The 25,767-nt window shown below is 38.2% G+C and overlaps 1 protein-coding gene across 1 annotated transcript in view; it reads left to right on the top strand.

Moving 5' to 3' along the window:
* The first annotated feature begins 235 nt into the window (after positions 1-235).
* Positions 236-25,767, top strand: part of LOC130930480 (guanine nucleotide-binding protein G(I)/G(S)/G(O) subunit gamma-12-like) — a 92,025-nt gene continuing 66,493 nt past the window's right edge. The window contains exon 1 of the mRNA XM_057858457.1: positions 236-662. The gene's annotated coding sequence lies outside the window, so the exon portion shown is untranslated. The remainder of the gene's footprint in view (positions 663-25,767) is intronic.

Below are 25,767 nucleotides of genomic sequence, written 5' to 3'. Positions count from 1 at the left end.
TATATTTTTGAACTTTTTTTTTTTTTTTTTTTTTTTTTTCAAGCTTTTATCCGAGTTTGTTCTACATGATAAAATGTCTGAGTGAGTGCTCGTCCAAGATTGGCGATTCTATACTTTTTGCTGGGGGTGGTATAACAATTTCAAGTATGTTTGTCGTGGTGGTTGCATGTTATATTTCGCATCTTATTTTGAAAATCTACCAGGCAGCTTTACCTTCGCTTAGTGCTAACTTGATTGCACCGAACTTCCGGCGGAGTGTCGCTTGTACCGCCTCTCTCCTCCCGTCAAAATTCGGGTGTTGTCGTCTCGAAGCGCCCTGTCGGAGAAGGAAAAGGAGCCGAAACGGGGAGTCGCACTGCTTAGCGTTAAATAAAAGGGTCGGAAAAGTCAAAGATAGTTGAATAATAACCGCAAACGTCACCGGAAAGTGAAAGCGACGCGACTTCCAGCTTTAAAGTGGACGGACTGTGTGTGCTTCATGTCCTTTGCTGTCTACTGTGTGTTGTCAACACGTTTCGTGTCCACTTCAGTAGTTGTTACATAGTGCTCCAGAGCCGAGGGGAAGAAAGAAAGGTCTCCTCCCAGTGTGTGTTGACGGAAACGACTCGAGCCGGTGCAAGGAGACACGGAAAGACCCGACTTCCATTCACCATCTCGGCCAGGTAAGACACGTCCCGACGGTCTTGTCTTAACATTTCAACAAGTTGATTCTCGAGGCAAGCTGTCGTTGTCGTCTTATGCAACAACACCTCTCACAATTCAAGCTAACCTCGTCAAGGCGAGTTTAGAAATGTTACTTTTAAAGGCGTAATCAACAGGTGAGTGATGGGGACTCGAGGCTTGTTTTGGGGCCTTCACTGCTTGTGTATTTTAGGAAGGTTTAGTCCATTAACAGTTGAACATGGACTCATTTTTACTTCAATATAATCGAATTGTATCAAATACCATGCTCTAAAATAATTGAGTCCCCTTTAACTCATTCTCTGCCATTGACGGTGACAGACGTCCAATCTATTTTGAGAGCGGAGGGGTGACATCGATCATTTGCTGCCAAATGAATCAATCAATGGCTGCATGTGTCGAGCTTGACTGATCATACTCACTTAACAACGGTTGCTAGGACATATGATTGGTCAACGGCAGTTTGGTGGGCGGAGTTTGCTAATGGTTAATTAATAAAATGACCAATGGAAAAAAATCATCAAACTTGAGAGCTCAGGAAGCAGAGTTCCGCATAAGCAGCCAAATTCAAAGCAGTATTTCTAAGCGCTGTGACCTTTGTTCCCTGACTCAGTTTCTGTAGTCCTCTTCGAACTGCAAACTGGTGAACTTTTTGTGGAACCAGTTGGCAGAAAACACTCAGGTGACTTCAAGTTCCGCTCTGAGACCCCCAATTTGGCCAAATTTCAAAATTGTCTGATATGCATGTGTGATACATCATTGAAAAGCTTAAAATCTCAATTTTCTGGGGGAAGGAACATTTGGAACAGGAGGGCATTTTTAAAAAGCACGTGAGAGCACAATTAAAGACGCAAAGAAGTTAACGAGATATTTTCGCGTACTTGCCTCTTATCGATCTAAAAACTCCATGTAGCATATATCACTGAGTTTTAAGACACAGCTGTGAATGGCCACAGCCGGATTTTGGGGGGGGGGGGTTTACGGGTGAAACATGGTAATATAACAAGGGTCGCGATGCAGAAATCGCAGACATCAAGGAGTGGTCGAGATTTTCTTTTTCATATATTTACCCTTTTAAACATTTTTTTTTTTTCAATTTTTCTTTGTTTGGATTGATTATTTATCATCTAAAATATTGGGGAAAATGTGACAGTAATAAAAAAATACAATTAAGCGATAGTTATGAGGTAGATATCAGTGACTTTTTTACGGACGCAAATTTTTTTTCTTTTAAACTAAATATTAGACATCAATTAATGATTCTAAGCCAAAAATGGCAGACATTTCGAAAAATAAATATTCTTTTTATGGCTAGGTTGAAACAAAAGCGGTTGTGCAACGTCTGTAAGCAGGGTTTCCAGGGTAAAATGGACAAATTAAAAATAGTTCGGGGACTTAATGTGCCATGAATCTGCAATGGCAGCATATACCTGTAGACATATTGTTCTATCAAACACAACAGTTCTTTTACAGCAGTTTATTTTAAAGAGGGTGCAAGAGCAGAAACTGCTTTTTTTAGCCTTGTCTGTGTTTTCCGCCATATATTAATAAAACATTTGCAAATATCTACTTTTACTTTGGAAAAGTACAATCATTTAAATCAACACTTTAAAAAAATCTGATTCTACTAAAAATGGATGAATCGATCACTAAAATAATCATTAGTCTCGGTACTAATGACATGGAAACATTGTAATTTTAAAATACTAAGTGAAAATATATGGGGGAAAAAATCATTTGCAAGAATAAAATTTTAAATATACTCTAGTTGGCTAATAACAATTGTAGCAAAATAAAAGTTTATGAAAGTTTTTGAACATTAAATGCAAAAGTTAAATACCTCGCCATAGAATCCTTTTGACATCCGACATCAAATTTGACTCGTCATTTGTCTCGAGATATGACGACATGCTCAACGATTTATGACGTCACAATTTCAGTGTTTTCCCGCAAGACGGACACATGGCGGATTTTCTTTTGAGAGAAATCAACATGGGTCCCAAGAAGGTTAGTGCAGGTGGTAAAAAAAGGGGAAAAGACTTGAAATTGAAATTAAGAAGGAAATGATCGAGGAAAAAAATGAGCGTCTTGTGAGTGAACTGGCTCGACATTATGGCCAGTCTCCTCTGACCTCCGTTCGCCAGTCTTTATAAGTTAAGGTGACAATAAAAACGCTTTTTAATTTCCAATTTGCTATTATTATTGTAACATCGGCAAGGAAGTCGCCATTTTCGTCAGGTTTTTAATCATTTATTTCAGAACTTTTGCGGCACAACACGTCTACTGACGGCCAAAAAAAAAAAAAAAAAAAACATCGGAAGAGAAAGTAAAAACTTTCCACTCTTTCACACCTCGCTCACTCTCTAGTCAGTCACACGGTGAGTAACAGCATGCAAAACACAACCATCACATTGGAACACGATTTGTTACATTATTATTATAATTATTCAGATTTGTATTTATGATTTGTTTGATTTGCTATTTATAATTGTACCTGCAGTATTTTTTTAAGGTTTTAGTGTAGGTTTTTGGGCTGTGGAACGAATTGAATGAGATATAATGTATTCTTATGGGAAAATCCCGCTCGACATACGACCATTTCAATTTACAAACCCGGTCCTGGAACGAATTAAATTCCTATGTAGAGGTACAACTAAACTGTACCACACATCATTTTCATTCCACTAGTTTTACTCGTAGTAATTCTAATGGAGTAAAACGTGTTGTTAAAGGGTGTGGTAGTGGCTGATGTCAGTATTTAATTATTCTGCATGTGAGCTGTGGTCTTCAGAAGCGTACTGCAGAATACCTGCTCTCAATATCTACGCTCATTTTCTATAACTAAAAACATAACTAAAAAAAATGCTTAAATTGAATTGAATTTTACCCAAAAACAAATCTGCCAAACTTTTGTGAGTAATGTATGCCATTTGAAAGGGCTACACAATTACTAATTTTCATATCTTAATTATTTGTGATAACTGCCGCAAAAAATTATCATTTTACACTAGAAAGTACCGTAAATATATTTTTTGAAAGCTGTGTCAAGTTGTTCTATATTTAAATGTCAAAATGTTTAACAAACAACAACAGAGTTTGCAATGCACAGAAGCATATATTGTCAAGCTTACGCCATCATTTAACTCATTGGCTGCCATTGACGACGCTAGATTTATAATCCAATTAGACTTGGATTTTGACATTTTGACACTGGCTGTGAATGCTCATGTTTCAGTGCGATTGGCAACGCTAGACGTATAATCCATTATGACTTTGAGAGGATGGCTGCGAATGATCGCTGTGAGCCCTCTCAGTCAAAATACTGGACTGTCTCAGAAAATTAGAATACACAATATTCTAATTTTCTGAGACAGTCCTGTACATTAATCCACCATTTAAAGCAGGTGTGTCCAAACTTTTTGCAAAGGGGACCAGATTTGGCGTGGTAAAAATGTGGGGGGCCGACCTTGGCTGACGTCCTTTACATAGAACAATATACAGGACTGTCTCAGAAAATTAGAATATTGTGTATTCTAATTTTCTGAGACAGTCCAGTATATTGGACGTCTAGCGTTGTCAATCGCACTGAAACATGAGCACTTGCAGCCAGTGTTCCCAGTTTAGATTAAGTGAACGTCGAACATCGTCAACGGCAGGTAATGAAATACTATGGGGGGAAAAAAAACAAAATCAAACTTGGGAGTGTTATTGGGAGCAATAACCAGAGTGTATTTCTGTTTAATAGTCTCTTGGCTTTTAATGAGACTTTAATTGGAAGCACACAACTATAAATTCCTAATTTGAATTTGCAAAAGTTCAAAATAGATAAATAACACCTTAAATAAAGTGGTTGTCTGTCCAGAAAGGTTGTAAGGTGAATATAGGGCAACGCCCCTATAGTGTAAAACCCCATAAACGATGGCTTAAAAATAGTCGCTATAGCGGTAAGATTGTATTGGAAATAAACAGCCCTCTTGTTTGATGCCATCAGGTTCTGGTCATGAGGCAACCTTGTGTGAAACTGTATGAACAAACGCTAGTCTCTGTATTCACAAAAAAAAGGAAAAAAAGTTGACATTCATGAGGGTGTTATTTTTGCCCCCTGGTTTTGAACTGCAACATCGTGCCGCTCCGGGTAAAAACGGGGCCTTTGACCCCAAAAGAGCAGTTTCCGTTCTCATTAGCTTTGGTGGGATGGCTTGCATTTGAATAGGTTGGCTTCTCACTGGCAGGGTTTTAAGTGACGTGGGGTGCATGTCAATTAATCAGTACCACAAAGGGTGGTCAAGATGACAGCAACGACAAACTTTGTGGTTAGATTAATACAATAGTTATTTTTTGTTTGTTTGCCCAAATTCGACAAGTATCTGATTTTGTCATGAAATGTGAACAGTAAAATTTAGATTTTTTTTTTTTACCTGATCCTGAATTTCTTTTGCCATCAAAACATTTGATGCAGTGTTGTTTTTTTGCAGCTATGTTAATTTTTCTCTTAGTCTTTTGGACAAAAATAGTCTTAGTCATATTTTAGTCATTTTAACATGTGTTCGTCGTTGTCTAGTATTTGTTGATGAAAACGCAGACAAATTCATCTAGTTTTAGTCGACGAATACTCATCATGTTTTCGTCAGTAAAATTAAAAGGTTTTAGTCCAAAAATAAAGGTTTTTAACAATTTCAAATGAACATTAACAGAAAAGCACATATTGTAGCTTCAACAAGGACAACACCAACTTTTTGATAACACACACTCAGCAGTAAAACAGTACGTTATTTCAAATAAATTGCATGCACCTAAATGCCACGAACTGTATGTAAAAAAAAAAAAACAAAAAAAAGTTTTGAGAGACTTTTAAAAAGACATTCACACTTGACAGCCACGCTAAGTGTATGCTAATCTAACATGAACACAATGCTCACACTATGAGTTTGATTTGGTGTGTAACCATCACTCAGCACAGACCTTGAAATGCTAAAGCAACATTGCATATTCTCTCTTGCCAAAATAAGAAAACAAATCTTACCGTGTGTTTCAAAACAAGCAAGCCTGGAGCAAAGCCTAGCTTAAAGTACATTGTAAACATCGGTGAGGGAGAGGTGCAGCAAATGTCACATGAGTGACACGACCCAAACACTGTTACGATGCAGGCTGACGTACCACACGCATGATTAGAAAATGTCATGCGATGTGAACATGTGACAGAAGCTATTTCTCATTTTCGTCTCTTGTAGTCTCGTCAGATAAAAACTGGCATTCGTCTTATGTTTTAGCCCACCAAGACATGTTTTTAGCTCATTGTAATGAAAAAATGGTTTGTCAACGAAATATTTTCGTTATTGTCATCGTTGATGAAAAGGATTTGATGTTAAAATAAATTGTGTAACAATAAATAACCAATTATTAACCTTTGACAGGGTACTCACTTAACTCACTGGCTGCCATTGATGGTGCTAGACGTCCATTCCATTTTGACTGGGAGGGGTGAATAGCGAACATTCATTTGCCCCTCCCATTCAAAATGGAATGGACGTCTAGCACCGTCAATCTTGTCTATGCAGTTTAAATGAAATGGACGTCTAGTGTTGTGAATGACAGGCAGTGATTTTACTACTTTTAAATAATAATAATTAAAAAAAATCGGGCTCTGAGGACCGATGCGTATACATCTGTAGAATTTACCTACCAGATTTCACTCTGATCTGTCCACGAGTAATGCAAAAGTAGCAATTTCGGTCAATGAGTTAGGCAAGGTTCAAATCACACAAATCCGATTTTTCTTCATATCTGTTTTTTTGTCATGCCCGTTCAAACTGCCTTTTTCCCCGTAAATGTAGTACGCATGTGCACTAACTTGCAGTCTGACACGCACTGAGCAAACTGACCCGCATGCGCAGAAGTGGCCAAGTAAGCAATATTGAAATATTGCTCATTTGGCGCACAGAAAGAAAACCGAGCATTCTCAGGCTGACCCCCGCCCCCCTCATTTTCGTCGATGTCAAGCTAGGCGCTAACGCTCCATCGCTGCCGTAGCTCCCTGCCTCTTTCGCTCTTTGATGACGTAATTGCTGCATGAATTCCGATTTTGGAAACTTGACAGTTCAGACCGCTACCACATTCTGGAAAAATGTGGCCCAGATCGGATTTAAAATGGTCCACTTTTATGCGACCTGTCCCGTTCATACCGTCAAGTTAATGCCTCACTCAAAAAACACGGGAAAAAAATGGATTTGTGCAAGACCTGTGGTATGAACCTAGCCTTGGAGAACTCACCAAGAAAAACAGAGTGAGGGCTTGAGTTGATTTTTAGAGGGCGTTCTAAAAACAAACTTTAGAGTGTTATTGGGTTAGGTATGTACAAGTATGAGATGGTGTAATGTCAGCAACAACTGGAAGGGGATGGGTGAGCACTAGGGATGTCCCTATCCAGGTTTTTGCACTTCCGATCCGATACCGATATTGTTTTGCACTTCCGATACTGATACAGACCTATCTGAGCATGTGTTAAGTTTAAAGTTATTTAGCCTCCTTACTTAGTTGTCAGACTCATGTTGAAAAAGGTTTTAGTACTCTTGATAACAACGAGCCAGCTGAATTAGGTGAGTTTGAATAACACACAACGGTTGGTAACAAGAAACTGACCTGTTTATTCAGTGACAAACACAAAGCATTATAAATAACAAACAGAAATGGCATAGTCAGTCAGTAAAACGTGCAAATAATATTGTAAACCGTCTTAAAAAAGCAAAACACACCAACAACCTAGTGGAAAACCCCACAAATCCCCCAAGCTATTAGATGCTTTTAATGTTTCGTGCATTAGTTACAAAAATTGTATAAAAAACTTCTCAGGTTTAAATAAACGACTATTTCAGTATCAAGTTAACATTTTAAAACAGTAAATAAAATACTCAAGTCCCCATTCTGTATCAGCAGCTTTAAACTACATTCAATTCATTTAATTTTGCGAATCAACTGTTAAAGTTGTTAAAATTGCTCCTGTTATTCCATAATTTCCCTTCAGTCTACTTTCGACATGTGAAAGTTTTAAAACTCTTTTGAAGATGGATTCAAGTCAAGATTTTGCCGATTTAGGAGTATTTTAGATAAAAACTTCATTAGGTTCGCTTGGAAGGTTCACAACAGCCTACTAGGGAAGTCTTCTGCTTTAAGATGGCGGCTGTTTACTAACGCATCTGGTTTTCAATACTTCAGTGTTGCTAACGCAGTCGAGTCTGTCATCATGCATCTAGTTCTATATACATATATCTATTATCTCCAGTAAAACGACGTTGACGTAGTTTGGAGCGGCTGTCAGCAGCAGTCAGGTATTCTTGTGTTTTTTATTCAGCGGCATGAGTTGAGCTAAAGCTGTGAGTTGAGCATTGGCATTATCCGGGTCTAAGACAAGTTATATTTACTTTCGATCAGTTTCTCATTGTGTCCCGAAGACCGCGCTGTGTATTAGTTCCGCTTTACTTGACATATTTCAATAATCGGAATTTGGATGTTTGTGAATCGTTCTCGAATCTTTAGCGGCCGAATTGCGTGTTGGATGGTGCGTCTTTACTCACGTGAGATAATGGCTTGCATCCAGAATGAATTCTTCGGCAATGACTCTTGTTATTCCCTGGGCTTTGGGACTGTCGAGTGCCAGTTTGTCACGCATAGCAAAAGTTTCTGCCAGTGTTAGTTGCGTAGGACCTTTCTTTTTGTCTTCGGTTTTCTTAACATACTCCTCATATTGTTTGTGGTGGTATTTCGCTAAATGCTTGATTAGGTTGGTTGTATTAAAACTTCTTACAGCTTTACCACTACGCTTGACTTTATTGTGGCATATGTTGCTCTCTGCCTCTTCGTCTTTGTTGTCCTTTAAGGTGAAATGATCCCACACAGCTGACATTTTTACCGATAGTCTCTCGGTAAAGTGGGAGACGGTAATGTAAATGTAGTGTGTTGAAGGTGTGCCGTAAAATGCGGACCGGATTTTAGGGAAACCGAAGCAAAAACTGGAATGGATTATGTAAATTGGTGCGCTGGAAAACCGGACTTTCAAAAAAACTGGATCGGAAGTCTGGATCGGAATTTTTCCCATATTCTGATCCGATACCGATGTGCATTTTTTATGGCCTTATCAGCGTCCGATCCGATCCAAATATCGGATCGGGACATCTCTAGTAAGCACTGCCACTCCAAGCCATGGATTTCTCTCTACATTTTTGTGACCTCAAAAATACCGTAACTACAGTATGATGAATAATTTTAGTGGTTTTGAAACCGTGATGTTTTCATACCACGGTAAACTTTGAAACCGGTGACTGGCACATGCCTAACTGGGGACCATAATTTGTTATTATTCATTATAATATTATTTACGGTAATATATTTTTATGAACATATTTTTACATGTGTCTATTCATTAAGTATATAAAAAGTTTTAATAGTAATAAAACATTTAATTATTATTGAGACCTGGCAACCACATACTGTATGTGAACATCATATTTTGGGTCATGTATGAATACAAAATGATAATATTATGGTCTTCGTGATCCAGATTTTTTTTTTAATCACCAAAAATAGTAATTTGCCCTATAAAGGGTTAAAAATAAAGTTAGGGTTAAAGAACGTAACATAATAGAGTGGACACTGGATGACTTGAGTTACCCAGATATAATAGACTTAAAAGTTTTCACACGGAATTCTGCTCTTAATTTTCTGCATCTGCACTGATTCTTTGACACACTTTTTTTTTTAATCATCCATTTTTTTCTCCCCATCAAAACTGAGCGTTAAAAATTCTGTGTAGCATTGTCACGTTACCAATTTTGGCATGTCTTGATTGGCCGGACGTGAGGTGACTTTTTGATTGAGAAGACGTGTCAGTTTAAGCAATTCCTACTCAGATGCACTTCCATAACCTTGGGAAGTCCCCACAGAGTAGTGAGGAGGGGATCAATTCGATCTCCTTCCTTTTGTCTCCATCTGAGTTTAGCTGGCCAAACAATGGCCAAACTGTTTGGGATCACGTGGGAAGAGGCAAACACGGCCGTAACCAATGCTTTAATATGTTACTGGCTAACCGGGTCTTCTGGAAGTAGTGTGCATTGCATTTCCTCTCACGCAGAATGCTGCCCGACTAGACTGGCAGCTCTGTCTGGGAGCCTCTGACAGTAACAAAGTTGGAAACTCCAAAGTTGAACCTTATCCGTTTCGGTTGCTTGTTTAACCCCTGTTTTCTGGATTGACTCGGTAGGTGCCTGTGGCTGGTATAGATCATTGATCGCAGGTGTGAAGATTAAGGCTGCAACAACTAATCGATTAAAATCGATTAATAAGTAGTGCGCCTGTGATTAGAGCAACAAATAGAGTTCACTACTATACTCAGGTTGCTGAATCAATTATATTTCAAAGGGTCATGAGTTAGATTATCTTTTTGTGTTGTTAGATCCAGTGTGCCTCCGTCAGAAGTGAGTAAATGAAGCTAATTGTATTGGTTGTATTCTTTGTTGATGAGATGTTGCCACTTAGCACGGAGCGCTAAGCCAGTTAGCGATTATGCTAATCAGCGTCTTAAGTGTCCATGTGTATTATGTTTTGGAGAAGCGCTCAAGTTATTGTTAGTAAAGTTGTCTCATTTCTTTTTAGAAAGAAACCACACATAAAAACACAGTTTGGGGTCTCCTTTTAACACAAACTCCCATTCAAACTGTAAATTGTCATACAAGAGAGGGTGCTTTGAAATTGGATTTGAATTGTATTTATGAACAATTGTTTGGTAAAGAAAACGGATTTATTACGGTCTACCTCCTCCGATTTAGTTGTTTACTTAGTTTAAAGAAAGTAAATGAGTCTGACAGAATTTATATCAGCGCTTTGCCCACAAGAAAAATAAAGTCAGTCAGCAGCACTTTTATTTTTAATTTGAATGAACAGGACGTTTGTCTGATTTGTGTACTGAGAAATTCTTTATATTTCATACTCAGAACATTTCCGGTATTCAAAACTTTAAACAAGTTTTATGTACTTAAAACAGTACAGTTGTAGACTACAGTTAGGTTAGGAAGCTGTAATAAAATGATATTTTTAAAAGGAAATCATACATTTTGTCTTCATTATTGTTTCAACATGTTGAAAACAACTTCAAGTGAAATTGTGAAGGTAATTGAAAAAAGTGACATTTACACATCATTTTGTGTGGCCCTAAAAACTCAATCAGGCTCATTGACTTCATGTTTCCCACTTAAATAAAATTGATTACATTTTCACACACACACAAAAAAATCAGAGAATATTTACTGCCCCCCACCAGTTTTTAAAATCTGAAATGTTTTTTTTAATATTTTGTTTTTATTAATATGAATAAATAAATAATTAACCTTTTACCTTTTCCAGTCAGTGAAACTTATGGAGCATGTAGGTTATGGATTAGTTTCCATAGGTCTGTTTGTTTGTATGTTTGCGTTCAAGATAACTCAAAAGTGAATAAAAGTATTATTTTCAAACTTGCAAGATGTTTGTACAATAATATGAAACTGAAAAGGGTAATGAGCTCAAAGTTCACAGAGGTCGGAAAATCAGAAAAGGAATTTCATGGTAACTGGGAAAAGGACCAGCCTATTTAATTCAAATTTGCAGTGTAAGTAATATCATGAGAAGAGTGAGTAATAACATTTTGGGCCACGAGGGTAAAGGTAAAAGAGTTCATGAATGTACATGTTGGTTACAGTGTGCCATTTTTTTTTTTTTTTTTTTTTTTATGTGCTAAGAACACATTCACTAGTATTGACAGAAATCAGCTTCATTTTAACTGGGATGGCTGACACTGAATGATCATGTTTCGGTGCCACTAGAGGGCGTGCACTATTTTTTCACCCTTATTAAATTAAAACAATGCAAGTGAATAAATCAAATCAGAATAAATTCTACATATTTTTTTTTCGGTGCGCAATGTCTTTATACGATGAATTGGCCAACAAACTAGATTTTGCAACAATGGCGTACCGCAAGCAACACGTCACTTTTGCTCATTAATATTCATGACTTTAGCAATTGTTGCTAGGCGGGTCAACCTCCCGTTTGTCCTCAATAGTAAATGAATGGAAATGGTGCACGAACGAGATGTTTCGTGAGCTAAACCTACCAATTCTGTCCGAAAATGATGTCCCTGGTGCCAAATTCACTGGTAAAGATGTGGAAGAACATACAAATGTTCAGTTACAGAGATGGCTTGAGTGTCGAGGACTGAAAAAGACGGGGGAAAAAGAGCCGAGCCGACCTAAGGTTAGCCTTAGCTTTTTTTATCGACACCATTTTCTTACTCCACTGACAATGACATCCTCCTGGTTCAACAATCAATCTTTTACCACCATATTCCCTGTCTTTCTTGTATATTATATCCTCTGGTTGTCTTACGTCTCTGACCATTCTTTGGGGCAATTTACATTGCTATTTTTGTGTAGCGATCCCAAATGCTACTCAGTGACAGCCAACGAACACTTTTCATTTTTTCAGTAATAACAAATCTTAATTGTATAATTTATTTACACTTCCCCCTTACAAAAGGTGTTTTTTTTAAACAGAAAAGGTAACAGTGGCAATCAGATACCATTTTAATTTTTTGGTGGTCATTCATTGTCAGACAGAAGCAGCACAGCAAAACACCACGCTAAAAAAATAAGTAAAAATATCAAAATTGCTTACCTCTTCGTCCTCTGTAGGACCATGGCTCCAACAAAATGTTTACTGCATATGAAATGTGAATGGCTTTACCTTGCTGGCGTTAAACTGGTCTTGTGGACGTCCGCACAAGTTGATCATTTCTTCACATTTTCGTCATCTGAGTTTTTGGTTTCGGGAAACATACGAAGAAAATATCCTTCATGTGTCGTAATGTCTAGAGTTGTTTCTACAAGTTCCATTGCAGCAGTGTTTGATCGGCATGTTATTTTTTGAAAGATTTCCGGAGAAAACAAGCAGAAATAACATGGATTGTATGTGAGGGCGTGTCTATAATGACCCACTTCCGCCTTACGATGGCGACGTCATGGTCTAAAGATAGCATTCGTGCGGTACGCTATTGAGGCAGCCCTAGTCGGCAAACGTGATTTTGGCAGCTATCATTCTCCAGCCGTGCCAGTTAAAATGGATTGGAACTCAATGGCAGACAAAGTTATGACGAGACGACGAGTCAGCCGAGTTAACTTTTTGACACATGCATAACCACCCACTCTCTTATTATCCTGTTATGCTCACCAACCAACTAGAAGCCGCATGCCAATGTGTGATTTATATACTGTCTGTATGTCTGGGAGGAAGCATCAGTTGGACCCAAAAACCTGACTGTCTTCCTCAGACAGTCGTGTCTTAGAATGTTTTGAAGCCATGATGTAATTTTATGTCACGTTTGTAAATGTGCCTGGATTGGAAAAAATCCCAGATGTAAACTTCAAGTTTCCGTTATTACGTCAAAGGGGAAGAATTTACTGCAAATAATTCTACGGTCGACATACTATTTTTGTACTAGCATAACATAGTTTGTTTATGGGATATGAATGCTTGTAATTTTTTGGGTACGACTGCAGGCAGGGTATCCCCCAGTGCTTTACAAACCTGGCGGTCCGCCAAGCTTTTCTTGCCCCACCCCGTCAGGCTAAAAGAGTGCTACAAAAGAAAATGTAAAAAGTACACAGATTTTAAACACATTAAAACCACCTCTGGTATTAGAGTTGCAAATGCAGTGGCGACAGCTTATGTTCGATATGTGAATAACCATGTCCCAGCTCTCTGCCATTGCTCTGAATTGCATTGTATTTTGTTTGTTAAAACTGTAGCTCAAGTTGGTGCCTTTTTGTAAGACTACATTTACATTGTTAATAAATGGCTTATGATAACACATATTATTCATAAGTTACAAATTCTTGTAAACTTCACATGCAAGTTTTCTAAAGGAAAGCCTGACAAAAAGCAAACTAAAATATTTTCATACATTTTCATATTTTCAACACATCCCCGTTAATAGGAGGTTGAACACACTTGTGTGACCATGTTACAACAGTTATTTTTTATCCCCATTGCTTGATTAGTTTTTTAAAATTAGAAATTTAAATCATTAATTGCTGTTGACGGCAATAGAGGTCCAATACATTTGGACTGGGAGGTCTGACAGCCATCATTTGCTGCCAGCCTCTCCCAGTTAAAATGGATTGGATCTCTATCACCGTCAATGGCAGCCAGTGATTTAAGGGGTGTAGAATAGACATGTGCCAATTCCCGGTTTCAAGGTATACCGTGGTATGAAACCGTCAAGGTTTCAAAACCACAAAAAAATTTCCGTCATCCCGTCCCTAAGGTGTTAGCTATTTTTTAAGTCCCAAAAATGCATGCAGAAATCCCTCGCTTGCAGCTGTAAGGTTCAACCCTTCCCCCAGCGGTTGTTGATCAGTGTCAATGACTCAGCTGTGCTACACGAAAGCTGGAGGAGGTTTAAACTCCCGAACTTTTTCCCCATCGAAGAAAACGAAATCGCTGGTATGGGAATACTTTGATTCCAGAAAAAGGTGAAGGAGGGCCAACTGACATGTAAAACATGTTGGGGAGGGTGGCTGCCGAAGAAGCAACGCCTCCAATATTATTTCACATTTAGAGTTTGGTAAACACTGTCATGAATGTTTCCCACCAGCTACGAGAATTACCTAAAGGACTGAATTTATTTAATTTTATTTTATTTTTAATTTATTTAATTTTTTTAACTTAACATTATATATATATGTTCCAATTTGCTAATATGTTTGGAAAAATCCTGTTGAATGGAAAAAAAGTTTGTTTGTTTTTTAACCCAGACATCTCAAAGTAACACATTTTAGAGCTGTAATTGCAAAACCGTGATATTTTGGCTTCAGGTTATCATACCGTCAGAATATCATACCGGCACAAGCTTAGTGTAGAATAGACTTAATTTGCTTGAATGAGATCTCAATGAGAAGTATGAACTCCATTATTTGGGTTGCTTGCTAGTCACAGTCACAAGCTTTAGCCTCCAGTGGTTGGCTTCCTCAGTAGCTAGGAGCAGATGTACTTAGAGGAGTGGTGGTGAATGGCGATAGTCACACCCTATTGTTGGTTTGGCAATGGAACACGCGGGTTCACGAAATACCAAGCTGTACTGGAAGTCTTAATTTGCCCAAAATAGGTCAACTCACTGACATAAAAAAATACACTGGAAAACTCTAAATATGTTATTTTGTTCTGTTTTTACCTTGATTGTTGGGGAAAGTTTTACACAGGAAGTCACGTGTTTGTCGCATTCGCTCCCTAATCAGGTTGACATCAACCTCAGATTTATAGAGTCAGCAAGCCAGTCAGGAAGTGTTGCCGTAGCAACCCACTCAAATGGGTGGGAAAAGAAAGAACAACGCATATCTATTTTCATTTCTCACAGTTATTCCGGAGAGTTACAGTACTTCTGTATGAGGTTGAGATTTTTTTTTTTACAGTTTTGTCTGAGGAGAATGATGATTTCTTTTAGACTAGGGGTGCACCGATTACAATATCTGAAAAGCCTGACCTGTCGATCTTGATTTTTTTGCCTATCCTGATTTTATTCCCATGAACAAAAGGATGCAACTTTATTATTCCAATCAATCTAGTTTTATTGTAAAACATTGCACATTTCCTGTGTTTTTAAGCCAGGCGGGCTGCTAGCCTTTTCTATTTTTAGTTATCTTCCGATCACTGGTCCCCCAAAATTCCTGAAATCGTCAATATAAGTTTGTGAGAATTTTGCAATTCAACTGACTGCACCTCTAAATTATTTATAGTGAGGAGCAAAATTATTTGCACTTCTTGTGTTTTTGCAAGTTCACCCACTTAAATAGGCAGAGGTCTGAAATTTCAATCATAGATGCATTTCCACTTATAGAGACATGATTAAAAAAAAATCCAGAACTCACATTGTATGATTTTTCAATAATTTATCTGTAATTTAATCGGGTTCATAAGTATTGAGAAAATCAGTGCTAATATTTCGTGCCGAAGCCTTTGTTTGCCATTACAGAGGTCAGACGCTTTCTGTAGTTCTTCACCTGGTTTTCAATTATGGAAAAAGGGATTTTGGCTCATTCCTCCACACAAATCTTCTCTACATCTGTCAGGTTTCGGGCTGTTGTTGAGAAACACGAAGTTTAAGCTCCATCCAAAGATTTTCTATTGGATTGAGGTCTGGAGACTGGCTAGGCCACTCCAGAACCTTGACATGCTTCTTACGAAGCCACTCCTTTGTTGCCCTGGCTGTGTGTTTGGGATTATTGTCTTGTTGGAAGATCCAGCCATGACTCATCTTACAGTCAATGACTGAGGAAAGGAGGTTGTGGCTCTAAATCTGACGATAAATTTCACCATTCATCCTCTGCTTTATACAGTACAGTAGTCCTGTCCCCTTTGCCGAAAAGCAGCCCCAAAGCATGAGGTTTCCACCCCCATACGTCACAGCGGGGTTGGTGTTATTGGGATTGTACTCATCCTTCTTTTTCCTCCACACAAGACGAGTAAAGTTTGCACCAAAAAGTTCTACTTTGGTCTCATCTGACCACATGACTTCCTCCCATGACTGCTCTGCATCATTCAGATGGTCCCTGGCAAACATCAGAGGGGCCTTCACATGCTTCAACAGGGGAACCTTCCAAGCGATGCATGATTTTAAACCATTGTACGGTAGTGTTTTACTGACGGTAGCCTATGAAACTGCATCCAGCTCTCTTCAGGTCATTGACCAGCTCCTGCCGTGTAGTTCTAGGCTGAGCCCTCACTTGTCTCATCATGGGTGATGCCCCACGAGGAGAGATTATACATGGAGCCTCATTCCGAGATAGATTATCAGTCATGTTTAGCCTTCTCCATTTTCTAACAATTGCTGCAAATGTTGATTTATTCTTACCAAGTTGCTTTCCAATTGTCCCATAGCCTTTTCCAGCTTTGTGAAGCTCGACATTTTTTGCTCGGGTGTCTTTTGAAAGTTCTCTGGTCTTGCCCATGGTAGCAGTTGGATTATGACTCACTGTGGTAGCGGCGACAGGTAACAAGTCACAATGATGAGCTCAAACGGGTGGTGGGTGGGTGGTTACTCATTGGGTAAAGGTAGACTTTTTTTTAAGGTAGACTAAAACTCTTTAAGTGTCATATTCATTGCTGATTCTCAGGGGTACAAATACTTATGAACCCCAGTAAATTGCAACATTTGTAAATAATAAATTTATTTTAAAAAATCATACAATGTGATTTCAGGTTTTTTTTAGATTATCTATCTATGAGTTGAAATTAATGGTTTTAATTTTTTGAAATTAAAATTTATGATTTACTAAATTTCAGACTTCTGTTTTCTAAGTGGGTGAACTTGCAATATCACAAGGGGTGCAAATACCTCTTCTCCACACTGTATGTAAGGTAATGTTTAACGCATAAAATGAGTTTCTTTACCAAAATCAATGTCTGTCTCTCTTATATTGAATGGAACATTATTAACTACACACAAACCCAGCGGTTTGTAATCCAGTACGTGTGTCGGTGTTGTCTTTGCCTGTGGTGTTTTTTTTGAAGGGCTTAAATAGGTTTGTTGTGCTGCCTCATGATGTGGCTGCTGTTCCCAAGTGGGCTTTGCACAATATCATCCTTTGTCTTCAAACATGAAAAGTCCATATTGTAAAAGTTGTGCTACTTTTACTCTGGCTAAATAGTTCAGTGTTGTCTCTGTCTCTGCCATCAAGAACATATTGCATACTTAATGTTTCCCTATGCACTGTAATTGATGGTGGATGTACTCTGAGTGGCCCTAGGACACTTCTGTGGGCATGACTGTCACATAAGCAGACGAGGAAAAGTATTGCACTGTGGCCTCTCCACTCATGATTTGGACGTAAAATGTTTTCAATATATTGCAGGCATGACTGCACTGTTTATTTACCATTATTATCTTTTACAAAGGAAACGGCTACTGTAGTTGTGTGTAATTAGTAACAACATAATACGTAGAAAAACTTTGCCTTGATCGAGGAAAACTGCGATCAATTTTGATACCTCACACCAAAATTATTTAAAAACAGATGCCGGACCTAAAACAAAAGATTTTAATAATATAAAGGGTTTCCGTTAGTGCTTTATAAACCTGGCGGGCCTCCAGCCTTTGAAGCTTTCTGTGGCAAACACTGATTTGTCAACAAAGTTTTTTTTTCTTTTTTTTAAAATAATGACCAACATTTAAAATACAGACTGTAGTCAGCCAAAGAATAATTGATGAGGTTGTATTCATTAGGATGTAGTAATACAATAAAAAATAGTGGAGTACAAAATTTTTGATAAACATAAATGAATATCATAATATAGTAGGGCAGTAAAACATATTAAATGGAAAAATTGTGATATTATGGAGGGCAGAAAAACATTAAATGGAAAAATTGTGATATTATGGGAAAGCATCACCCCAAAGCTTACAGGAATAAAATCATAAGTTGTAGAATAACGATGGGGATGCTATAAGAATTGATGAATTCGAATAATATCAAAATTAGGGATGTCCCGATTGCAAATTTTTACATCCCAGTCTAAGTCACCTGATTTTGAGAATCTGCCGATAGTCCCGATCCAATACCGAGAAAAAGTTATTTTTTTATTTGAACAAAAGTTTCAAATGTTATAGTACTGTACTTTTTTACAGGACTTCCTCTTTTTCCAGGAGTTTTGAAGAGTATAAAATGTATATACTTTTTTATCTTTTGGCAATGCCATTGTATTTCTGGATTTTTTTGTCACTATTTTGCTTTACCTTGAAAATAACATTGCTTGATACAAAATAATGGAAACACCTTAAAAAAAAAAAAAAAATCAATAAAAACTGATTTAATATAGTGTAAGTCCGTCTTTTGCGGAAATTACAGCCTCAATTCTCCGAGGTATCGATTCATACGAATTGTTTCCAAAGGAATTTTAAGCCATTCTTCAGTTAGAACACCCTCTAACACTTTTAGAGTCGATGGCGGTGGAAATCGACGTCTTAATTGAATCTCAAAAACTGACTGTAAATGCTCAATAATGTTTAGGTCTGGGTATTGTGCCGGCCATACGAGACGCTCAACTTCATTAGAATGTTCCTAATGCCATTCTTTAATAATTATGTTCAATGATTACAATGCCAAAATGTTAGGTGTAGGCATGTGCCAGTATGAGATTTTGACAGTATGATAACCTTAAGCAAAAATACTGCGGTGTTACGGTATTGCAATTATAGTTCTAAAATGTGTTATTTTGGGATGTAAGGGTTAAAAAAAAAAAAAATTCCATTGATCAGGATTTTTTCATTTTTCACAACATATTTGCAAATTCGAACATCGACATGAATATGCTTAAATAAATAAAAGCTTAAATAAATAAATAAAATAACAAACAAAACAATTACTAAAATATTTTAAATCAAATTGAAATCAATAGAACCTATGGACTAAACCCACAGCCACAGCCCAAGTTGGTAAACAATAGAAAAAAAAAAAAAATCCATAAAAAGTAAAAACACTTCTAAATAAAATTTAAAATATATCTATTTCAGGTACTTTACTGACTTCAGAGCTCCATCTCAACACTTTAGTGACTTGCTCATTTTCTACATATTTCTCTCTCAGTCCAAGTTATGATGCAGGAATGTGAGTAGCGCATGTGTATGACTCGTGTATCAATATTTACACATTACCACCCCCCCTCCAACCCCAACACAGAAAGTTTCCCGAAAGAAAAAAAGACACCACAGGCTGTATTATGAAAATGTTGTTTTGAACAAATGTTTACACTGGCGGAAGACTTTACAAAAGTACGCTTATAGTGAGGTTAGTGAGAAAACAAGTCAGCCGTCTTGGCATGCTAACGAGCCACGTTAACAAGCTTACGTTATAGCATTTTTTTTTTACCGTCGCTAGACACACGAAAACAGTCATGACGGCGTTTACTTACCTTCAGTTTTGTGTAAAGTGATGGATGATGGTTATGTAAATGTGAAATTATGTAGGAGGTGTAGCCTGCACGTTGGCTGTCCTTCCTCTTCTAAGCCGCGGCTGTCTGTTTCTTTTCGAAATACTCCAATACTAGAACAGACTTTTTTGAGGGATTTTTGAAAAAGCTCAGGTGGGGTTTCAACAGCAACAACAGTGTCACCGACAGAGCAACAACCGGAGGGGGAGGGGTGAGCGCTGCCACTCCAAGCCATTACTCGCTGCATTTTGGAGACATAAAAATTAGCTAATACTGTATACTACGGTATGACGGAAAATTTTAGTGGTTTTGAAACCATGATGTTTTCATAGCATGGTAAACCTTGAAACCGGTAACTGGTACATGCCTAGTTAGGTGTTTCCATTATTTTGTCCAACCCCTGTATATTGCTATGGCTCCGCACTTACTTTTTGCTTTGGTTGCACTGGTGCGCCTAACTTTTTTTCTTAAGGTGCACCAAAACAAAATGTAGGTGCAGCCACATTTAATGCCATACTTTTAATCATTATCCATGATATTCATATGAGTGAGTCCACTCAAATCCACTCACGCTTTGACACTGCCGCTCCCCAACCTTTTTTTGCACCACGGACCGGTGTTCTGACAAATTTTGCTCCCCATCGAAAACTTTGCGGTTCTGCGTATGCGTGTAATGTTAAAAATGGCCGCGAATGCAGCGGCCCAAAGTAAACACAACAAACGTTCTTTAAAGAAAGGAATATTTACTTACGTTTGATCATGGCCGGACATGTAGAAAGTTCTCCTCAGACACATCCTGCCATGTTAGCTGCACTCAACAACTGCACGCCGCTCTCACACTGTTAACGTCTTCGGCGCGTCGTTAAGCATTAATTTACGCCATTTTCGTGTTGCACATGTATGTTAATGATGTAACTTGTTTATTTAGCACCTTTGGATAACATTGAGAGTCCAACTGAATGTAAAAGAGGGCTTATTCATCGCTACAACAGCTTCTTTACCAAATTCTGATGAAGGGGCAAAATTTGTCAGAACACTGGCAATGTGCGGCAGAAAAATACAGCAAATATAAAATAACACGACGGGGCGAAAAACAAATGTTAAGTGCAGGGAAAATATAACTCACCCGCTGAATCAGTGGGAGGCCTGAGCTTGTTTCACTGAGACGAGATGGTCCCATCAAGGTGTGATGGGGGACAGTGAGACACGTATTGTGTTCCTTATGTCCAGTCACCTCCGTAACTTTGTCTTGGTTGCCGTCATTGCAGAGAAGCCTGCTTCACAAAGATTTTATGTTGGAACTTGTAGCAAGGTTTTCAGTGCTCTCGTAGCGATGTCAGGATATTCCGGAATGACTTTCATCGAGAACCTCGGTAGAGTTGTTGTCTCAAATGTACGTTTAAGGTCGCCGTCATTTGCGACCTCTACAAGCGGATTCTCATGTTGCCCATACATGCTCGAATCACTCTGTTTATTCACAAACAGGTCACGTATCCACTCCTTCGCAGATCGTGGGTCTTTAGTGATTGGGAAGTAGCGTAGATTTTGTTTTCTCCAAGGTTGTAGGCTCATCTTCTGGCTCGTCAGGTGGCCTTTTCCACGTAAAACATCTGTTTTTCAGTCATCTTCGCTAGTGTGGGGGCTAATTATTTCCATGAAGAAATGTGATGCGCCCGCCCTACGTCGTTATTATCGAGGCCAAGCGCACATAGATATAAAAAATGTACTGCAAGCAGTCCAATGGATTTCTATGACAACATTTTATTCAGATGTAGTATTATATCTAGAGTAGACAAGGATATTGGTGTGTTCAGGGACACAGGCCTAATTTAATTCGGTTAGAGTACAGTTGTTAATAAATTATTATTTCTGTGCGGCCTGGTATCAAATGCGCCACGGATCGGTACCGGTCCGCGGCCCGGAGTTGGGGACTCCTGCTCTAGACAAGAAGATTGACTATATGATGATTAACACATTTGTGCCTTTGATCGTAGCGCTACAGAGCCTTCACACGCCAGATCATAGCTACAAACCTGTCAATCATCATTAACTTTAAGTAGCAAACTCAAGCTGCACTGCTGAACAAGAAAAGCAGCAAGAAGGAGAGTGAGAGGCTGTATGAGCATAAAGCAGAAAAATATAAATAAATATAATATATATATATATATATGTATATATATATATATATATATATATATTTATATATATATATATATATATATATATATATAATAAATAAATATATTTTTTAAAATTAAAAACCCAATCCTTTTCACCCAATTCCGATCCTCTGAAAAATGGTGTCATCGGCCCGATTTCCGATCACGTGATCAGATCGGGACATCCGTAATCAAATATAAGGAAAATGAACTGCTGCCCTCTGACTCGCTCCCTAAACGTCTCATCAGAACAGAGACATTAAAAGCACAACTGAAGAGTGTGCATGCCGTCTACTGACGAACTCAGAACATACAGGCAACAATAAGTCCGCAACTGTATAATTAATGAGCCTGAGACAAAAAGTTATAGATCGAGCTGTCATCATAGATGGGTATCGCAAGTACCGGAGTGCATGTCAAGATTTTTCAGATCTTCAAAGATGATTTCATGGGATCATTCGATGCCAGCCTATCCCAGTCAAAACAGATTGAACACCGAGCATCATCACTGGCAGTCAATGAGATAGAAATTTTTTTTTACGCTTCTCTCTTTCAAAAGATTATTTTATCCCAACATTCAAACGTCATGCAGCGTGTTTGTGTATATATATGCGTGTGTGTGTTTTTCTGGACAGAGAGGACACTAATGGGTAAATGATTTAGAAGAAAGCAAAACAGTTTAAAGGTTATTTATAGAGGTTGGGACTGAGGTTGAGTGTTTAGCACGGCTTCATCTAGGTTTCGACATCCGGGATTTGAATCCAGACCCCTTAGCGTGCAATAAGCTCATTGACTGCTCTAAATTGTCCGTAGATGTGAATGGTTGTTTATCTATATGCAGCCTGTGATTGACTGGAAGGCAGTCCAGAGTGGCCGGCTGGGATCACTCACTAGTGACGCTAATGAAGACGAGCACTATAGAAAATGGATGGAGAGATGGTTATATATAGTCCACTATGGTAGTGACAACACAAGGTCTATTTGCGGCCTTACTGTCATGGTCAGATGCGCTGGCGCGGCCACACCTCTCTGCTAATCACATGAATGTTTTCTATCAAGGAGAGTGGAGATGACGTTAACAATCTCGGTATTTCTCAACCTTTGTTGAGTCATTTTACATTTTACAGGAAAATCTCACTTCATAAAGTTTCCCAAGATTACTGAAATCATTAGAGCCTGTCTCCATTGACTGAAAAATCACATCACTGTGTGCATGGGAGTTATTTGAGTGTAGACATAAATTGGATTTAATGCCATCTAGTGGAAGAACATTTCATTGTTCTGGTTCTCACTAGAATATTTTTATTCTTATGAATCCACTGAGACTCAATTAATTCGTTGCCAACCATTTTACATTAAGTACGCAGTAACGTATGGCATATTAACACTTACAACACTTAGAGGGTGCCATTGAAGGCGATAGACGCCCATACCATTTGGACATCTATGACCGTCAATAGCATTGAAACATGAACATTGGCAATGACAGTGTTAAAATTGACAGATTGTCATTTTTAAAGATTTTCTCTATTTTTCGACATTTTTAAATTAACCTCAGTTGTGTTCATTAGCATGAAATATTTATGTATCCATCCATTTGCTCTGCTGCTCATCAAAAAGGAAATTTTCATTCATTCTACTTCCAACTAGCTCAGTCCTACCCTTTAAACACATATGCATCAACACATTTGATAGTTGTTGTTTTTTTTTTTAATCATAAATTTGTCTCAAATGATTAGTCAAATACATCCAAATTTAATTTGTTCCAGTCGGTGTGGTCGTATTTTGAGCGGTGCTTTCCCATAAAAATACACTATAAAGTGGTACCTCGACATACGATCGCTTCGACACACGATCTTTTCAACATCCGATGTAAAATTTGACTCGCCATGTGTTTCTACATCCGACGACATGCTAGAAATACGACGATTTTTGACAGCGCCGCTGTTTCTTTGTTTTGCCGGAAGACAGACGCACGGCTGATTTTCCTGTGAGAGACATCAACACTGGATCCAAAAAGGTTGGTGCGGGTGGAGAAAAAAAAGAAAAGCTGACGCTTAACACTGAAATGAAAATGTAAATGATCGCCACATATAAGCATGGTGTGTGTATCCATGAACTGGGTTTACAATAGGGCCGGAGAATGTCGATCTCGGCCAGCGGTCCTCCTCCGTTTGCCAGTCATTATACGTTAAGGTAACAATTCTTATTGTGGTAAAGAAATCGCCAGCTTTGTCAGGTTTCTAATCATTTATTCAATCAAATTGTGCAACACTGACGCCAGCATCAAAACAGAAAGTAGCTCTCTTGCTCACAGTCACGTCAGCCCCGCGGTGTGTTCAGGTACAGCAAAAAAAGTCCGCCACATTAGAACCCGATTCGTTACATTGTTACAGGTATTATTATTATTATTACTATTATCATTATTCAGATTTTTGTTCATAATTTATTTGTTTTTATCTTTGTAATTGCTATTTGCAATGGTGACAGCAGTATTTATTAAGGACTTAGTGTAGGTTTTTGGGCTGTGGAATAAATTAATGAAATTATAATGTATTCTTATGGGAAAATCCTGCTTGACATACGAACATTCGACATACAAACAAGGTCCTGGAACGAATTGACTTCGTATGTAGAGGTACCACTGTAATTCGATTAATTCGTTCCCCAGCCCAAAAACCTACGCTAAATCCTTAATAAATACTGCAGGTACAATTATAAATAGCAATTACACATAGCAAAACAAATGAGATATAAAATACAAATTGGAAATAACAGAGCGTTTTTATTGTCACCTTAACTTATAGAGACTGGACAATGGAGGCCGGAGGAGACAGCGGGTGGAGTTGTCTTTATCCTTAATCCATATCTGCAAAAGGCATTCCATCTCCTCCGAAATAGCGCTTCGACGTTTAGAGAGGATAGTCCTCCCATTGGACTCTTTGACCATTTTGATGGTTTCCGTCTGCTTGAGGACTGTCGACATCTTAGACAAATTTCCGCCATGTTGTTGAGCCAGTTCAGACGCGCACAGCACGCTCATATTTTTCTGTCATTTCCTTCTTGATTTCAATGGTAAGTGTCACCTTGTTCTTTTTTTCAACAACTGCACTAACCTTCTTGCGACCCATGGTGATTTCACTCACAAGAAAGTCTGCCGTCTTGCAGGAAAAAAATGAAATTGCGACGCTGTCGTCAATCGTATTTCGAGCATGTTGTCATACAGTATGTCGAGACAAATGGCGAGTCAAATTTTACATCGGCTGTTGAAAGGATCGTGTGTCTAGGTATCACTGTATATGCTTATATTTTATTATCATTGCATTGAAATAAACATTTTGGGGTGAAATTAACTATTAGAAAACTAATGCTGTTAATCTAAAAGTGAAATACGTATGTTTATTTCTTAATAATTCTTTGGCCCGCTCATTGTGTGTACTTTGCTAAATTTCCTTTCGTGTGAGATTCTTATTTGTTTCTTAAAGCTATTTTTGGGCAAGTGAATAGTTTTAGTAATTTACAGAGTATATGACACGACTAAGCTTGTCCATTTCATATTACGCGGGTATTTTATGCTCCTGAATGAAAATGATGTGATCGATGTATTTATTCAAATTTTTAAATCCCGCGCCATGAAAATGAGTGAATTACGTTGAGTCTCAGATTGAGGAAGAAGACAGATGTGACGTTGTCTACGTCCCTTACATATCTACATACATACATCCTCTTTTAATAAGGAGGTGGTTTGCATTTTGCAGGTGATCATGCTCGCCGCTGGACGTCGGCCGGTGAAGACAGCACGGTGGGAGCACTTGTTTTCATCGGCCGACGTCTAACCCTTGTACAAAATGCAAAAGGCTTCTGCGCTCACTTTGAAGGCAACAAGCAGATTGACCAAAACTGATATTGAAAAACCGATGTC

Source organism: Corythoichthys intestinalis, chromosome 14 (assembly GCF_030265065.1).
Source record: "Corythoichthys intestinalis isolate RoL2023-P3 chromosome 14, ASM3026506v1, whole genome shotgun sequence".
Lineage (NCBI taxonomy): Eukaryota > Metazoa > Chordata > Actinopteri > Syngnathiformes > Syngnathidae > Corythoichthys > Corythoichthys intestinalis.
Note: the sequence above shows the minus strand (reverse complement) of the source record. Positions and strands in the feature narration are given on the sequence as shown.